The 6,612-nt window shown below is 43.5% G+C and overlaps 1 pseudogene; it reads right to left on the minus strand.

Moving 5' to 3' along the window:
- Positions 1 to 1,143: 1,143 nt before the first annotated feature.
- LOC124979562 (chromosome alignment-maintaining phosphoprotein 1-like) lies at positions 1,144 to 5,056 on the minus strand (annotated as a pseudogene).
- Between the last annotated feature and the right edge of the window lie 1,556 nt (positions 5,057 to 6,612).

Consider the following 6,612-nt stretch of genomic DNA (forward strand, 5'->3'; position numbering starts at 1 on the left):
TTTAGATGGCATCGCATAGATATCACTTTAATAATAAAGGTACGAAGCAGCTCTTATTTTAGCTCCCCATGCTACATATGGATATCATGAAAACATTAAAAGCTGCGAGACGGCTATAATGGCAGTGTTAGGCATTAAGCTGTGGGTGACATGTTAATATGAAAAGCCAGGGAAGAGCTAGTTCTTGATGTTATAGAATGTATATCATATTAGCATTAAAGGCTATAAGAAAACTATTGTATCAGTTTTAGAAGCCACAATATGGATGTTATATTAAAATTAAAAGCCAAATGGCCACTATAAAATTGGTTTTAGATGCTATAGTTGGATACCATAATAGTAATAGAGGCTATAGAGCAGCTATTATTTTAGTTTTAGATTCTTTACTATGGATATTACATCAGTAATAAAGGCTACAAGCACCTATTTCTTCAGTTTAAGATGTTAGATTATGTATGTTATATTACTTTTTAAGGTCAGAGTGTAGCTAAACATTAATTTAAGTTGCTATAGTGTGGATATTACATTAAAATTATAGGCCACCGGGCAGCTATTATATCAGTTTGAGAGAGAGAACAGGCACAAAATATATGCCCAGGGACTTAACCCAGGGCCTGGCTCAGGCTAGGCAAGTGCTCTACCACTAAGCAGCACCCCAGCCCTCTACCCAACGACCTCTACTGTGTGACACTGGTTTTCACACTCACACAGACATATTTTAACAAGGGCACAGAACTTGCTCATTTACTACATGGAATGCCTACTTCTCTGTGCTATTATTTAAATGTACTTAAAAGAGGGCTGGGACTGTAGCTCAGTGGTAGAGCACCTGCTAGCCTGTGCCAGGGCTTGGCTTCAGTTCTCAGCACTACATACAAACAAACAAAGTAAAGATCAATTGCCAACAAAATACATGTTAATAAATGTACTTAAAAAAATGAGATTTATCCATCTGAAATATACAGTAGAAATGTATTCATTTACAAAACAGCCGCATAACAGAGTAGGAGAATACCAAGTACTTATCCTTTCAACACTAGTGAGACGATCACACACAGTACGCACTGCACATTACCATCTACTGGCCCAACCAGGTCAGGTAACAAGCTACAGTTTCCACAGACAGCACTGTACATCAAGTGTTCAGATCTGCGGCTCCTCCAAGGGGGACTCAAGAACTTCCATTATTTGCCTCTTCATTATGCCTGCTTTGACAATGAGTAGATATTTCATAAAACCTCTTGGGAAATTTGATTCAAAATTACAACATGGACATTTAAGTAAACTTTGCCCATGAGCTGCTACGTGATTCTTAAGGAGACATTCCAGAAGAAAGACTTTTCCACATTTTGTGCACTTGTAAGGACTGTGGACATTGTGTTTATTAACCAAATAATGCAAAACAGCACCTTCTTCATAGTGGGACAGCAACAGATCTTGCAGTAATACTTTCCCTTCCTGTGCTTCATGTATTTTGCAATCTCCTCTTGAAATGAATACTTCTTTTTCTTCAGTGAACTGTAGCACCTTTCGGATTGCTCTGGACTTGTCATGTCCATTATGTTCTCTTTACCAAAAAATCAATAGATTCCATATCTACCTGCTCTTGATCACTGCTTGACTCCTGACCCTTCATGTCTATGGCATCCAGGTCTGTTCTGAGGAATTTGCTGCTGCTCAGCTCAGCATCTGAGCCCTCCTGGCTGTCCTTCTTGAGCTTCTTGGAGGAAGAGAACAGGGCATCTTCCAAGAGTTTCTTAGAAGTGGCCAGAAGCTCTTCCTGAGCCAAAAGATCACACTTGGTCCTCTGTGGCATCTACCTGTAGTTCATTGCCAACTTCTGCTGCTTTCTGAGCTTCCGAGAACACAACAGATGGGCAGTTCAGGGAACAGGGCATGCTTCCAGTGCTCTGGGAAAAGAACACGTTTCTGTGACCCAGGAAAAGCAGGAGGGGCTGCCCTGGTGGGCTCAGGAAACAGTGCAGACTTTCAAGACTCAGCATCAATAGAAAGGACAGGCTTCCAGATATCCAAAGCTGCTCTTGAGGACTCAGATGACTCAGAAGGACCTGGCTTCTGGGTCTCAGGAAAGACAGCATGCTTCTGAGTTCCATGACAAAGGAAGACTTCCAGAGATCAGGAGAACCACCATGGAATTTTTCTGGGACACAGAAAAATCAAGTGAAGCAGGAGAAGTTTTCCACTGGTAAGAAGAAAGCTTCCAAAGGTCTGGTGACTGGTCACCCTGAGGATTTCTTGAGCTCTGGAGAGCCTGCTGGGCTACAGATCTCTGGGGGACAGTGGTGGGCTGTGGAGTGTCACCTTAGACAATTGTCTTTGACTGCCTCTGAGCTGTGGCTGTGCTCTGCCCTGGGAACTTTCTGTGCAAAGGTGCCAAAAGAGATTACCCAGGAGCTGTGGAAGTGCCCTGCCTGGGGAAGTTCTGTGCAAAGGTACAGAACAGTAGCAGTCTTGACCTTGAGCCCAGACACCAGCTGTGGGGGACACAGAATTCTGAGCATAACAAGATAACCACAATATCTTGCAAGCACTGCAGCCATCAAGGCTGCCTGCTTTGCAGAAGCTTTCCCACAAATAAGCTTTTGATGACAAAACCTATATAATAAGCATGCTGTGCTAGCTCTGGGTCACTTTCCTCCTCAGAGGTCTGCACCTACCTGCTCCCAGCTTTCTCTTTGTAAGTGTTTGTGTGTCTTCATCCCACTTATTGATTCTTTGTTGGGACTAAGGACACATTAACTAACTCAGGCTGACTCCTTACTCCCCGGCGAGTGAGCAAGATCAAGACCTCAAAGGTGGTTTCAATTGTTAATGATGATAAATCGGACCACCATCAGGGATTGGTTTACAACAGTTCTGCGAACATGATCAACTCATGCTTGCCATATAGTCCTATGGGACTCTCGCCTGCATGTACCCCATGTGCCTTGCTGACCTTTAAGTTAATTGGTTCCTGCTTAGCCCCCACCCTACATAAAAGCTGTGTGATTTCCTCAATAAACGAGTTCCTGCTGTGACTGGTCTCCCTGACATGTCTGATTGTCCTCCGCCTGGAGGGCTGCGTGCAGAGGGCTGTATGTGTGCAGCCGGTTGGCCCTACCTATCCCAGTCTGACCTTGTTGGGGAGTGTCCCCTTCCCTTGTCACTGGTCGAGAAGAGCAAGGGGGCTTAAGACCCCGACAATTCTTGATTTAGCTTCTCACACTTTAGGGGTCCTGTTATAAAAAGCTTCTCAGCAAAAGAAACAATCAATAATGTGAAGAGAGAGCCTACAGATTGGAACAAATCTTTGCCACATGCACCTCAGATACAGCATTAATCTCCAGGGTATACAAAGAACTCAGAAACTGAACACACACACACACACACACACAAAAAAAAATAACCCAATCAATAAATGGGCAAAGGAACTGAACAGACACTTCACAGAAGAAAAAAATATTATCTATCAACAAACGTATGAAAAACTGTTCATCATCTCTAGAAATTAGAGAAATGCAAATCAAAACTACTCTAAGATTTCATCTCACTCTAGTCAGAATGGCAATTATCAAGAATACAAACAACAGTAAATGTTGGTGAGGATGTGGGGGAAAAAGGCACACTCATACATTGCTGGTGGGATTGCAAAATGGTGCAACCACTCTGGAAAGCAGTATGGAGATTCCTCAGAAAACTTGGAATGGAACCACCATTTGACCCAGTTATCCCACTCCTTAGTTTATACCCAAAGGACTTAAAATCAGCAAATTACAGTGACACAGTCACATCAATGTTTATAGCAGCTCAACTTGTAAGGAATGTCTATGGAATCACGCTGTACACAGGAAATCACATAAGGGAATTTATTAAGCAAACAGTGTCTCCCTGCAGGGTAAGAAGAAAATGAGAGGAAAAGAGAAAGGAAAGAAAAGGGCACATGCTAGAGAGAGTGGAAAGCCAGGAGGATAGAGAAAAGTGTGTAGGACAGACAGAAGAAAGGAAAAAGATGGCAGGGAAGCTACAGTAAAACAGTTGAATTCTGCTGGGCTAACAGGGAGGGGACCAATATCAGAGAAGGATACTTGCAAGCTGACTGATGAACCAATAGCTAGCTAGGATGTTCACAGATTGACAAGTGGTTGGGAGGCGGGCAAAATGGCTGTACCTTGTGGGCGGGGGAGCAGCTTTATACATTACACAACTCACAATAGTTGAACTATGGAACCACCTAGATGCCCTTCAACAGATGAATGTATAAAGAAAATGTGGTGTGTGTGTGTGTGTGTGTGTGTGTGTGTGTGTATACAATGAAATACTACTCAGCTTAAAGAAGAATAAATTATGGCATTTGATGATAAATGGATGAAGCTGGAGAATATCATGCTAAGTGAAATAAGCCAAATCCAAAAAAACCAAGGGCCAAATATTTTCTCTGATATGTAGATAATAATTAACAATGGGGGGAAGGGAAGAATAGAGTTATTTTATATTAGATAGAGGGGAGTGAAGGGAGGGGAGAGGGTATGGGAGTAGGAAGGACAATAGAGCAAAATAGACATTATTACCTCCTGTACATGTATGACCGCATAACCAAAGTGATCCTACAACATGTATAATCAGAAAAATGAAAAGTTACACTCCATTTATGTATGATCTATCAAAATGTTTAAATGCATTCTACTGTCATGTACAACTACAACAAATAAAAAAATCTAGAAAAATGTTTGTGTGTCTTTCCTAATCCCATCACTCCTCACTGGCCTTTAGGGTTCAGCTGTGTGTGCTGTGGCAGTGGGCCTGGTCTGTGATGCTCAGGAGGCAGGGCAGACCTGCTTTACAGTGCCCAGGCAACCAGGCAGGGAATGACTTTCAGAGCTGTGGTGGTCCACGACTCTGGAGGTGTAGAGGAAGTTTCCCAGGAACCAGGTGAGATTGAAGACAACTTCCAGGATGCAGGAGACACAGATGGAACTGGTTTCCAACATCCAGGTGATATAGAAGGAATCGATTTCCAAGGTCCAGGAGACCCAGACAGCAGGTTTAGTGTGGGCATCATATCAGCACAGAGCTGCAGTTGGATGTCACATGAGTGTAGAGCACACAGTAGGACATCACAGGAGTATAGAGCGCACAGATGGACATCACATTACTGTAAAGTGCACAGTGTGGGCATCATATCAGCGCAGACTGCAGTTGTACATCACATGAGTGTAGAGTGCACAGTAGGGTATCACATGAGTGTAGAGCACACAGTTACACATTACATTAGTGTAAAGTGCACAATGTGGACATCATATCAGCAAAGAGCACACAGTAGGATATCACATTAGTGTAGAGTGCACAGTGTGGACATCATATCAGCACAGAGCTGCAGTAGGACATCACATTAGTGTAGACCACACAGTAGGACATCACATTAGTGTAAAGCACACAGTTGGAAATCACATTAGTGTAGAGCACATAGTTGGACATCATGTTAGTGCAGAGTGCACAGTGTGGACATCACATCAGCACAGAGCACACAGTGTAGACATTACACAAATATTAAAAGCCACTGGTAGTGTTAGTGTTGTGGTCACTATATGGATAGTGCTACTATGTTCACATATGGACAGATTAGTATCAATGCCCATTGTATAGGTATCATATTAGTATTAGTGGCCACATATGGCTAAGAGTATTAAGGAACCCTTGTGATGGGCTGACAGATCTGGCTCCATGAGAATGTTATAGGCCAGACTCTAAGGGAAATGACTAAACAGACTCCATTTTGCTCTAAGACTCCATGTTATGTAGGAAATAAGTTTCTCCCATGGGAACACCCCGCCTCTGTGCCCATCATCAGTTACTTGGTGTGACATGTTGAATAATATACAATGGCAACTCCTATGTAGTAAAGAATTGCTCTCTTTTGATTCCTATTGCTCTTAACCAATGTACCATGTAAATGGTAATTGTGTGGATGTTAGCAACCATTCTTTAGTTTGTACTTAGGTAAGGGTCAGTTTGACCCACTTCCCCCTCTGTTGATGATCTCATGATGTTGGTTTGTAATTTCGAATCATAGCAACAGACATTTATGATTGATGTGATTTTTGGTATAAGAACCCCTACAACCCTGTGGTTGAGGCTGTTCTCCCAATAGCCATTTTTTTGGGCATTGTGTGAGACAGTCGCTGGCCGGCTTAATAAAGACTCTCAAATTGGACTTCTCAGTGGTGGTTGGTCTGTTCTTATGTTGCGCCCATAACATCTGGAGGCCCCAGTGAGATCCTCACTGCCTGGTAGGCAACCACTGCTCACCACTAACCTGGAAACTCCTGCGGAGGGGAGAGGCCACAGCATTGCTCTTAGGGGAAGGCCTCTGAGAGACGTTCCTCAGCCCCAGGCTGCAGAGTCTGTGGAGCCCCGCCCCAGGACTGAACTAAGTTCTCCGAGAGAGTCACCTGTTTCTGCACCCCTGGGGACCGGTAAGTCTGTTTCTGGTGAATCCGCATCTGGGGACTCTGAGGAAGGCTGGATGCATTACTTCCTGAGTCCGGGACTGGCAGGACCTTGCTCAGTTCCCCTGGTCTGGGATCTGGAGTGGCCACTTGTCTGTGTCTTTGG

The sequence above is a fragment of the Sciurus carolinensis genome, chromosome 3, assembly GCF_902686445.1.
Source record: "Sciurus carolinensis chromosome 3, mSciCar1.2, whole genome shotgun sequence".
In the NCBI taxonomy this organism is placed as follows: domain Eukaryota; kingdom Metazoa; phylum Chordata; class Mammalia; order Rodentia; family Sciuridae; genus Sciurus; species Sciurus carolinensis.